The following is a 13,369-nucleotide window of genomic DNA, read 5'->3' as shown; positions in this document are numbered from 1 at the left end:
GAAAACTAGTAATAACATATGCTGGTAGGGATATGGCAAAAAAGGGACTATTAATACACAATTGCTGGGAAGGTAAACATTCAGCCCCTCTGGAAAACAGTATAGAAGTCTCTCAAAAGAATAAACATAGCACTTTCCTATGATCCATTAATCCCACTTGTGGGCCTTTACCCAAATGAACACAAACAAGGCCACACTAAAGCTATCAGCACAACAATGTCCACTGTGGCATTATTTACCATAGGTAAGATATTGAACTGACACAGATGGCCCCAGTAAATGAATATGTCAAGAAAATGTGGTATATATACACAATGGAATTCTGTGCTTCCCATCAGGAAGAATGACATAACCCCATTCATTAGGAAATGGAAAGACTTGGAAAAATTATATTAAGACAAGAAAGCCAGACCCAAAGAAATACAAGTTGCATGGTTTCCCTCATTTGTAATACCTAGAATATGTCTAGATTATTCTTAGCAGAGGAACGCAATGTCTCAACAGCACTGTGATATGACCAGATAAAATTATGCTTATTGAAATCAACTCCAAGAAATGGAATCTAGAGGTTTTTTTAATTGTAGTTTGCAATTATTTCCTTTTTCTTTCTTTCCCCTTTCCTTTAGTTTATACCCTGTTGTCACTGTTTTTTTTTAAATTTCTGTACTCTTTATCCTGTATATAAGTTTATCTTATTTGGGAAAGCGACGGGGAATCACAGAAATGGTGGGACAAAGGGTGAACCAATGCAGCAGTGATACTCACTAGACACTATGCTGGAAATAAACTTTACAACTTGAGTAGGAGGGTCTGGGAGTTTGGCCTAGTGGTAGAGGGCTTGCCTAGCATGCACGAAGACCCAGGTTCGATTCCTCGGTACTAATTACATAGAAAAAAGCCAGAAAGGTGCTGAGACTCAAGTGGTAGAGCTCTAGCCTTCAGAAAGTCCAAGGACAGTGCTCAGGCCCTGAACTCAAGCCCAGGACTGGCAAAAAACAAAAACAAAACAAAAAAACAAAAAACAAAAAAACGAGTAGGAGAGGAGTTGGGGGAAAAGTGGGAGAATATGAGACTTTATAAAGACATGTACTCATTACCTTTCTTATGTAAATATAATCCCTCTGTACATCACTTTTACAGTAAAATTTAGAAAAAAAATCATTTTGTGATAGACATAAGAACTGTTAAATGTTATAGATGCCATTGAAATCATTATAACACTTAATCATGTTAAGTCAATAAACAGTTATGTAACAGTATAGAGATATTTAAGCATGTCATAAAATTTATCTACAATATATTTGTGCTGCCAGTTCTGGGGCTTGAAGCAGGGCCTGCGCTCTGTCTTGACCTCTTTTTCTCAAGGTTAGTGCTCTACTACTTGATCCATAGCTCCACTTCTGACCTTTTGGAGGTCAGTTGAAAATGAAACTTCACATTCTTTCATTGCTGGGCTGTCTTTAAAACTCAGTTTTCACATCTCAGCCTCCTGAGTATTACATCCATGAGTCACCACTTATGTGTCACTGTATGTACATTATATTTATTGAGATAGTTATAACAGTAAATGTAGTAAACCATGTAGTTACTAAACAATTCAGTGAGTAAGTCAGTGTTTGGCTACATGAGGTAGTATACAAACATATATGTATAAACATATATATACATATGTAATAGATACATGAAAATGTATAATATCACAAAGAATAGGAAAATATATAAGCATCTTAATTGATACAGAAAACATCTCTTTTAGTGACTGCTTAGCAACCTAAAGAATTCTATGTGTGGAAGACAGACTTCAAGATGGGGAGCGTTCATGATCCCTCCATCCTGATGTTGATGAATTTATATATTCCTCTATGCTTTTGTTGGGCAGGAATTAGAGCCTTTGTCTAGCTAAACAATTATAGCACAGGTAATGGAATGTAATTTTCATGGCAATGTGTCATAGTGTACAATACCAGTCTTGCTGGGAAACATACTCTCATTTGCTGGATTTGATGAAGGAATTTGGCATGTTGTATGATTTCCCTATGGAGCTGGCCACATGGAAAGGAAGTAAAGGGATTCTCCAGCAGATGGCCAGGGAGAAAATCTGGCCTTCAGTCTGACAGTTTGCAAGAAAATGAATACAGCCAACATCCACTGGAGCTTGAAAGTAAATTCTTCCTTGGTTGAACCCCAGATAGGACCACACCACTGGCCAATACCCTGAATGTAATTCACCGAAACAGGATCCAGTTGAACTGTGATCAAATTCTTTTCCACAGAAAATATGAGATGATGAATACTTATTGGCTAAAGTCACTAAGTTTGTGATGACGTAATTATGCTCTCATATCTAACACTATCAAAATATATGAAAAATGAAGATTAAAAATATACCTATATATATGTCATACATGTCATTCATCTTTTCTAACACTGATTTTTAAGTTACATTATGGGTTGGTGGTTTCAGACCAGTAATAACTACTATCATTTCACATAGCTTTATTTCTATTATCCTAACAAAAGAGATAACATTATTTGTGCTCACATTTAAATCTTCCCATGACTTTACTATGCACATAATCTTTGAGTAATTTTGTATCATGTCCTGTATAGAAAATTGCATTATATAATAAAAGTGAAAATTGTATAAATATTTCTTACTTTTTTACACAATATTATCATGTGTTAAAATTTCCTAAATTTTGTATATTCATGCACAATCAATAAACTCCCTTCCTTTGAATTACTATAGAAATGTATTACCATTAATTCATTAATATTTTCATTATTAAATACCAAAATTCTTTTGATAGATCTATCCTGGCAGTATTCACTTCACTTCACAGCAGGCTGACAATACTTGGCTCAGATTTCGAACACAACAGAAAGGAGATTCATGTTCATGCTCCTGTATAATCTTTCCTAGTACTGCTAAAATGCCATGGCTCACTTTGGATTCTACTTCATATAAAATAAAGTGACACAGATATGTACAACTGTTTTAAAGAGAAAAATTGGCTTTATCATGGGGTCCCAACATTAAACTTAAAATTTTTGACATATAGGGGATCTCATGAGTTATTTATAAATGCTTTAATTATTGAAAGTCAAATTAATATGACTGCTATTCATCAAGGAATATGTTATAATTTACCATTTCTATTAGATGTACGTAATGAACTACTTGGTGAAACAACTGCTCCAGCAATTTAACCAGCCAAGTTGTTCAACTACTCGAGACACTGTTTGACAATTTTCATTTTAGTGATTTTTCTGCCAATACCTTTTTGTAGAAGTTGATATAGAATTGAAGTGGCCTATTCCACTACTGCCAAATGATGAAAAAGAAAATGATAAAGCTCTTCTAAAGCTCATGACTGGAATGAAGTAAATTCTTTATTAAAAGAAGAAAATCCACCTCCAACTGATGGAAATCCACTAGAAGCAGGCAAACTTAACCTACACAATGGCTTGTGCTCCTTTGGTTAGCTCCATGTTTTTCAAAATATCTTTAAATACACATTGAATAAAAAGGGATCCCTTACATGAAAACTCCTTCAAGTCATCATTTGGGCTCCAGGGTGGGAGGCCAAACTCTAACAGCTGTCAAAATGGCTTTCACCTCCTCTACCACAATTTAATCAGATTTTTCATATATATCTTGATATTTTAGCATATGATAACACCACATACTTCCTGGTTATTTGTCTGCATTTTCTACTTTCTTTTTATTCTTGGGATTTTTATCAGTAAGTGTCAGCTTCCAATATGCCTTGTTAATATTCTTGGATGAAGTATGTATCTGAATGCCCAGAATTGCATAGCATGTTTTGATAAATTGTTGGAACCAGACTAGGGATGCTGGAGGCAGCTGAGGGGGCTCCTTTTGCTTTAATTTCCTCCTTTTTTCAACAACAAAACCTTCATCTCTTGATTGACTCAATTCAATACATCTTATGATTCTGAAATGTTCACTGAAGGAACAGTGCCTGTGTTAATCACTTCCAGCCCCTGTGCCAACAAGAAAGAGCAGGAACTGTGAATTGAATACAAACCAAAAAAATTATACTTAAGATTTCATCTCAGACTTGACTTACATTTGTTTGTTATGGTTGTGAGATTAACGCATTTCTTAGCTGAAAGTTGTCCCTAATCCCCCATAACCTTCTCATAGTTCCTTGACAGAGGCCTTCTCGAGGACCTTCTCCTAGGTTTTCTTCCACATCACTATGAACAGAGGACTTTTCTCATTGAATTTTCACCATTCTTCAAATCTTTTCTTTCCATACATGAAATGCTTAAATGGATCCTGTGATTATATCACATCTGTCCTGATAATTTCCATACAACGAGGTCATTTTACTTGGTAATTTATAAACAAAAAGTGTATCAGAACAGTACTTCAATTAGTATTTAACTGAACAATGAGGTAATGGAATGCTGAGTAGGCACACTATATATATACATATATGCATATAAAATATGTATATGCAAAGTGTACATATACATATATATATGTATATATACACCCACACACACTACAGAAACATGTCAATACCATGGAAGTGTTGTTCTTATCCTTGGCAATAAAGTTGTATGTAAAGAGTATGAGATAAATCTTTACCCATAGTTGCCTTACAGTATGTGCTAAAGGGATGATGTGACACTAGGTGTGAAATCAAACCCATCTTTTTTCATAAAGGATTATAAATAGCTGTCATTTCACTTCCAAGATCATTGCATCAGATTTTAATGAATTTTTCTTGGAATGTGGTCAACAATCAATGATGAACAGCACAGGAATGCCAAATCAATGCCTCTAATACATGGTTTTTATAACTACTAAACACAAAACTAGGAAAACAGGCTGAAAGGTCTTCACTATCATATCTTTTTTTTTCATTTTTTATTGTAATTAGTAAAAGGGTTAGATGATATTTGCCAGATAGAAGGTGAATTAATTCACATACATGGATACCGTTTCACATGTCTTGGTACCCATTACCCTCCCCCCACACCCCCCACCGGTCTTGGTTTTCCCCCCTTCCCTATCAAATTTCAAATAACCTAATACAAATAAATTCAATATATCAGATAACAAAGTGAGATATTATACCAATATGAGATAACCAAGGGACAGCAAAGGAGATGAGAGACAACATAGTACATTAAGGACAACAATCATTCGTTATATGGCTTTTGTCTCAATATCCTGGAGGTCCTTTCAATTAGCTTCACATTATATGGCCTTATGTATCAAGATTTTGCTCTATTGCAGATCTCTGCTAGTAGGGCCCAAGGTTTCTACTGATTATGACAAATGAGGGAAACCATTGAGCCTAAGTTCTTTGAGTCTGGCTTACTTCACTTAATATGATTTTTTCTAAGTCTTTCCATTTCCTAACAAATAGGTCGATGTCATCCTTTCTGACAGCAGCATAGAATTCCATTGTGTACAAATACCACATCTTGTTGATCCACTCATCAACTGAGGGACATCTAGGTTGGTTCCATATCTTTGCTATGGTGAATAGTGCTGCAATGAACATTGTTGGGCTAGTGGATTTAGTGTGCCCTTGTTTCTGGATGGTTGGGTAAATGCCAAGTAGTGGAATTGCTGGGTCGTAGGGGAGTTCTATGTTTAGCCTTTAGAGGCACTGCCATACTGCTTTCCATAGTGGTTGAACGAGTTTGCACTCCCACCAACAGTGTAGTAGTGATCCCTCCTGGCCACATCGCCTCCAGCATCTGTTATTATTCGTTTTCCTGATCTTAGCCATTTTAACTGGAGTGAGGTGGAATCTTAGAGTTGTTTTGATTTGCATTTCTTTTATGACCAGAGATGTTGAACATTTCTTCATGTGTCTATAGGCCATTTTTGTTTCTTCTTCAGAGAAGAGTCTCTTTAAGTCTTTGGCCCATCTTTTAATGGGATGGTTGTTACTTTGGAGATTAGTTTTGGAGTGATTCAATTTTTTGAGTTGTTGATATATTTTAGGTATGAGGCCTTTGTCCGTTGTTTGGTTGGTGAAGATCTTCTCCAACTCTGTAGGCTTCCTAATTAATTCACTAGCTATGTCCTTTGCCATACAGAAGCTCCGCAGTTTAATGCAGTCCCACTTATCCAGCCTTTCTCTGATTTGTTGTGATTCTTGGTCCTTATTAAGAAAGATTCGACCTGTGCCAAGGAGGGCTAGTGTATCTCCTATTCCTTCCTGTAAAGTTTTCAGTGTGTCAGCTTTTACCTCCAGGTCTTTGATCCATTAGGAATTAATTCTAGTGCAGGGAGACAAAGAAGGATCCAACTTTAGTTTTCTGCAGGTGCTTAAGCAGTTCTGCCAGCACAACTTGTTGAAGAGGCGGAGCTGTCCCAGCTCCCACCCGCCCACCAGGCTCCTCTCCCAGGTCACTGGATTTGGAGAGTGGAGGGCCCTGGGACCCTGCCTTACAACAGCGGGTAGGGTGTGCAGGAAAATAGGAGGCAGAATCTGCCCCCCCTCAATTCTTGAGCGGGGCATCCTCCAGCTGGGAATCCTGAGCAAGACAGCACAGAGGGGTCCCCCACAGTCACAGACTCTGACAAAGCAGTAGAAACACAGTAGGGATCTGAAAGGCCGACCAGCAGCCAAGCTCCCCTTCTGAGAATCAAAAAGGCACGGCTCTGCCCTTGGAGCCCATGTCCTCAGCAGGGCCCCGCCCCTGGAAACAGAGGGGTCTCCTGCTGGTCCTGCTGAGAGCCCCTGGAAACTCTCAATCCCCAGACCCTTGGCTTGGGGCTGCCCCTAGAAGCAGCACAGGAAAACGTCTGCCCAGCGCGCTCAGACTGAAGCTCGCAGATCCATCCCATGGTCTACTGTGAGGCCACTGGTTGGGCTAAGAGATTGTCGTGCAGCAACACATAAGTTTTATTCTAATACTTTCCAAACTTTGTACTGAAATACGCTACCTACTTACCAACTTAGGTCAGTTATCCTTACGCTATACCTTTTCTTCATTACTACAATATTCTTACACTCCTACGTTAATCCTCTTGTACCTCCCCTGACATCTCTCATTCTATTTTTCTATCTCTGTACCTCTGTTCGTCTTTCAACCCTTATACTGCATGGATCTACACTTGATGGCTGTTGAGCAATACTGTATATCTAGGTGTTTAATTATTCTCTAGGCTCAGAGGTACTTAAAGAAAATAGAGATTGGATTGAGAGGTTTTGGGTATAAATCGCTTATCAGTGGATGTATTAGACTAGTCTGTAACTGCACAAAAAGAAAGAGTAATAACAACAATCAAAACTTGTGAACATCTAGTGTCTGCCAGCTACAGAGGTCTAGGTTGGTTATATCTGAAAAACTATAATCGTGTTTAGTAATAATCTTGCTCCCATTTTCAAATGGGCAGAACAAGAAACTCAAGAAAAATGTCAAATCAAGAAACAACATCCCCCACCCAATGTAAACAGACAATGGAACAGTCACTGGCAAACCTAGAGGAGAGTCTTCCAAGTGCTATACAAATGCAATTGATAAACATCATTAATGAAAAATGTGAAAATATAAAGAAAGAGATAAGGGAGGAAGCCATAGCTGAACAAGAGGAAACCATAAACAAGGTGATAAGTGAAAAAGAAGAAGCCATAAAGGAGGCCATAATAAAGGTTTTTCAAAGAAAGATGGATGAATTCATAGAATCCACAAATAAAAAGGTGACCGAACTCTAGCAAATGTTCAAAGAAAATAAAGCTACTGAGCTAACCACTCAAATGGATATCAAGGAGCTAAAGAAATCCATACATGATCTAAAAGAAGAGATGCAAGGCATCAAAAATGAGCAATTAGAAGCAAGGGAGATGAAAAATAAAGTAGATAGCTTTGATAGCAGGTTAGACAATGCAGAGGAGAGAATTTCCGGGGCTGAAGATAATTCAATTATTATAGAGAAAGAACAGAAAATGAGTCAATCCAAATCTAGGAAAAATGAGAGAGCGCTTCAGGAGGTCCAAGATACAATTAGGAAGCCTAATTTAAGGCTAATTGGTATTGAGGAGGGCGTGGAGAAAGAGGTCAATGGTATTGGAAATATACTTCAGGGAATCATCTCAGAGAATTTCCCAAATATCCAGAAGGGCAGGCCCATCCAGATACAAGAAGCTTTTAGAACCCCAAATAGACCTGACCAGAAAAGAACATCCCATCGCCACATCCTAATCTGAACTGGATCAATAGAAACCAAAGAAAGGATCCTAAAGACAGCCAGGGAAAAGGGATCAGTAACCTATAAAGGAAAACCAATCAAAATAACCCCAGATTTCTCAGCAGAGACCATGCAAGCAAGAAGTGACTGGAAGCATATATGTCATGCCCTTAAGTCAAATAACTACCAATCAAGAATACTGTACACAGCAAAGCTCTCATTCATAACTGAGGGAACAATAAAAACATTCCATTCCAGGGAAAAGCTGCAACAATATATCGCAACAAAACCAACACTACAGAGAATTCTCCAAGATGTTCTATATATAGAAAACCAAAATAAAGGCAATATAGGGAAAGAAATGGCACCTAAACAGCATATCATCTAAGGACCACAAGAACTGTCAAGACACAGGCCCAAATAAAAGCTTTTAAAAATGGTAGGACCTAATAAATATCTCTCAATCCTAACTCTCAGTATCAACGGACTTAACTCTCCAATTAAATGGCATAGGCTGTCTAGTTGGATCAAAAAGCAAGAGCCATCATTCTGCTATCTTCAAGAGACACATCTTACCCCCCCAAAAAATCATGTTTTGAAAGTGAGAGGTTGGAATAAACTCTATCAAGCTAACGGCCCCCATGAACTGGCTGGAGTTGCCATCCTCATATCAGATAAAATAGACTTCAAACTAAAATTAGTAAAAAAAGACAAAAAAGGTTACTACATACTACTAAAGGGATCTTTCCTCCAGGAAGACATAACGATCCTAAATATTTACACACCCAATCCCGGAGCTCCGAACTTTATCAAGCAAACTGTACTTACACTGAAACCATACATAGATCGAAATACAGTGATTGTCGGTGACTTTAACACACCACTCTCAACCATGGACAGATCAACAAGGCAAAAACTCAACAGAGAAACCTTAGAACTGAGCAACTATATAGACCAACTAGATCTAACAGACATCTGCAGAATATTCCAACCAGCAACAACACAATATATGTTTTTCTTAGCAGCACAGGGAACATTTTCCAAAATAGACCACATCTTAGGCCATAAAACAAACCTGGTCAGATTCAGAAACACTGAAATTATTCCATGCACACTCTCAGACCACAAAGGCATCAAATTGGAACTGAACACACATCTCCACCAACGAAAACCCTGTAACTCATGGAGACTGAACAACACATTGTTGAATCACCAATGGGTCATCGAAGAGATCAGAACAGAAATCCAAAAGTTTATGAAATTTAACAATAAGGAGCACACAAAATACCAACTCCTTTGGGACACAACAAAGGCAGTACTCAGAGGAAAATTTATAGCGCTGAGTGCTTACAACAACAAGTTGGAAAAATTGCAAACCAACAAGTTAATGTCTCACCTTAAGCTCCTGTAAAAAGAGCAACAAACGAACCTTAATCCCAGTAGAAGAAAGCAAATTATTAAAATCAAAGCAGAATTAAATGATTTGGAATCCAAAAAACTATAGAAAGAATCAACAAAACAAGGAGTTGGTTCTTTGAAAGAATTAACAAAATTAACAAGCACTCAGCAAATCTTACCCAAAAAAAGAAGAGAGTATATTGAAATATACAAAATCACAGATGAAAATGGTAATATCACGACAGAAACTACCAAGATCCAGAATATCATGAGGGAATACTTCTCAAACCTTTACGCCAACAAATTTGAGAATCTAGATGAAATGGATGAATTCCTAGCCAATATTAACATACCCACACTGAACCAAGAAGAACTAAGCCAACTCAACAGGCCTATTTCAAGCTCTGAAATAGAAATGGCAATTAGAGAACTTCCACCTAAGAAAAGCCCAGGGCCAGATGGATTCACAGATGAATTCTATAAGGTCTTCAAAGCAGAGCTCACACCAATACTCCTCAAGCTCTTCAACGAAATTGAAAAGGAAGGTTCTTTACCAAACTCATTCTATGAAGCCAGTATAACCCTCATCCCCAAACCAGACACAGATTCATCAAAGAAAGAGAACTATAGACCTATATGTTTGATGAGCATCGATGCAAAACTTCTCAACAAAATACTGGCCAACCGTCTACAACAACTCATCAAAAAATTTATACACTGTGATCAAACTGGATTCATCACAGGGAGGCAAAACTGGTTCAATATACACAAATCAATTAATATAATTCAACACATCAACAGGAGCAAGAACAAAAATCACATGATTGTCTCAATAGACGCGGAAAAGGCATTTGACAAGATCCAACACCCCTTTATGTTAAAAGCTCTGGAGAAACTAGGAATCCATGGTACATTCCTCAATGTAATAAAGGCTGTGTGTGAGAAGCCCACTGCTAGCATCACACTTAATGGTGAAAAGCTAAAGCCATTCCCTCTAAAATCAGGAATGAGACAAGGATGCCCACTCTCTCCACTACTCTTTAACATAGTACTAGAATTCCTAGCCAATGCAATAAGGCAAGAAGCAAACATAAAGGGGATTCAAGCAGGGAAAGAGGAAATAAAAGTATCCCGCTTTGCAGATGACATGATTCTGTATTTAAAGAATCCTATAGACTCTACTCCCAAGCTCCTTGAGCTGATTCAAAACTTTGGAAGAGTAGCAGGCTATAAAATCAACCCTCAAAAATCAACTGCCTTCCTTTACGCCAACAGTGAGAGGAACGAGGCAATAATCAGGAAAGAAACTCCTTTCACAATAGCCTCAAAGAAAATAAAGTACCTAGGAATTAGCTTAACTAAGAATATAAAGGACATTTTTGATGAAAACTTTAAAACCCTAAAAAAGTAAATTAAAGCAGAACTAAGGAAATGGAAAAACCTCCCATGCTCCCGGATTGGAAGAATCAATATTGTGAAAATGACAATCTTGCCAAGGGCTATCTATAAATTCAACGCAATACCCATCAATATCCCAATGGTATTCTTTAAAGAAATAGAAGAGGCAATCCAAAATTTCATGTGGACTAATAAAAGATCCCGTATAGCAAAAACACTTCTTAGCAGAAAGAACAGTGCTGGGGGAATTTCAATTCCAAACTTTAGACTCTACTACAGGGCTATATTTATCAAAACACCTTGGTACTGGCACAAGAACAGGCCTGAAGACCAATGGAATAGAACTGAGGACCCAGATATTAAACCACAGACCTATGGCCACCTAATCTTTGACAAGGGAGCCAAAAATATAGAATGGAAGAAAGACAGCCTCTTCAACAAGTTGTGCTGGCAGAACTGTTTAAGCACCTGCAGAAAACTAAGGTTGGATCCTTCTTTGTCACCTTGCACTAGAATTAACTCCAAATGGATCAAAGACGTGGAGGTAAAAGCTGACACACTGAAAACTTTACAGGAAGGAATAGGAGATACACTAGGCCTCCTTGGCACAGGTCGAATCTTTCTTAATAAGGACCAAGAATCACAACAAATCAGAGAAAGGCTGGATAAGTGGGACTGCATCACTATCATATCTTATCCACAGAAATAATTTCACATTTTAGAAATGAAATATTACCACATGTTAAAAAAACATAAAAAGTTCTTTAAACTCAAATGCAATAACACCATTTTTCATGTGAGGAATTCTGGATAGGGAAAGCAAAAGGTACACATTTAATCTATTTGATCAAAATTAAATTACTTTTAATGCAATGGGGTAAATAGGTACTTTCATGTAATCAGTAAACTTGAGTCTGGATCATTATTGCCCTTAATATCAAGACAGTTTTTTACATAGGTTCTGTTTACCTGTAGATAGCTCACCTGCATCTAGGTTGAGAACATGCCAAAATTCATCAATTAAAATGACGTGAACATACATTTTCTTCTGTAACCTTCTCTTTCACCTGAATCTGAAATAGGCTTATTAGCTAAAAACTGAGGTCAGCTTTTCTGGACAATTATTTTTTTTAAAAAAATATAGGGATGGGCTTTATAATCGCATAAGTGTAAATGTGCTTGATTGGAAAATGATTTTTTTCATAGTAGGTATCTTTGGTAGTGGAAATCATGGACTGTTACTTGTAGGAAATTCATTTATTCATGAAGCTCAGTGCTCAAACATGATGACATTTAGACGGTTAACCTCCATGGTGTGTATAATCCAAAGCTTCTGCCAAGGACAATTCCCAGAAAAATTTCCTTCCAAACACATAAAAGTTACATCATGGGAGTTGTCACAGATAGAAAGTTATCCAGTTATCCTTGAGAGTATTGAGATAGGGAAAGAGAAGGATCTTTTGGGTTCTGGTGGCACACACCTGCAATCATAGCTACTCAAGAGGCTGAGATCTGAGAATCTCTGTTTGAAGCCAGCCTCAGCAGAAAACTTTGAGTTGTATTTCAAGGTGATAGAGAATTATCCTTGAGGGAAAGAGCTCAGGGACAGCACCCAGGCCTGGAGTTCAAGCTCTGACACCCACAGAAAAAGAAAAAGAAAGGAGAAAACTAAGGGTAGAATGTGAACACACTTCAAGCATTCCATAGTCAACATTAAAGGTTGCAAACCTTCACCAAGTAGATATGTCAGTTCCACTAGGCATATGAAGTTAACTTAGCAATAAGGAAACTGAAATCCTGCTCAACTGCTGGTTAATTAGATTCAATATCACACACTAATATCTTTCAAAAGAAATGGCCTATACACGTCCAGGAATAAATAACAAGATTCTTTGAAATGGGCATGAAGCACCTATGATAATGGTTTGAAATATCAGAGTACAGTAGATACAGAAATCGAGGCTATGTTATATTTAGTAATTAGTATAAAATTAGTATAATTGATATTAAAGACCTATGTGTTTGAAGATTCAATCTTGATTTCTTCTACTTTGCCATAGAACACTCGTGTGAAATAAGCATTAATTCTCCAATTGATACTGTAGTATTTCTAAAAATAAACATTTTCCTTATCACTTTCTTACTCAGATTTTTTGAAATATGCGGTGCTTTTGTCTGGAGTTGGCTAGCTTCTTAACCTAGGTGATAAGGTCACAAATAAGATCACTCAGGTATCATAATTTCCAGTCTAGTACCCTTGCAATTTATCTCATTGTTATTCAGTGATCACTCAATAGGAGTCTAATCAGACCCAGGAAATTATCTTGAGTTGCACATAGCCATTGAGCTTACCTCTGCCAAAAATATGAGGAATCTGATCACTAG

Source organism: Megascapheus bottae, chromosome X (genome assembly GCF_031878675.1).
Source record: "Megascapheus bottae isolate mThoBot1 chromosome X, mThoBot2.hap1, whole genome shotgun sequence".
NCBI classification, from domain to species: Eukaryota; Metazoa; Chordata; class Mammalia; order Rodentia; family Geomyidae; genus Megascapheus; species Megascapheus bottae.
The sequence above is the reverse complement of the archived record's forward strand: the minus strand, read 5'-3'. Positions refer to the sequence as shown.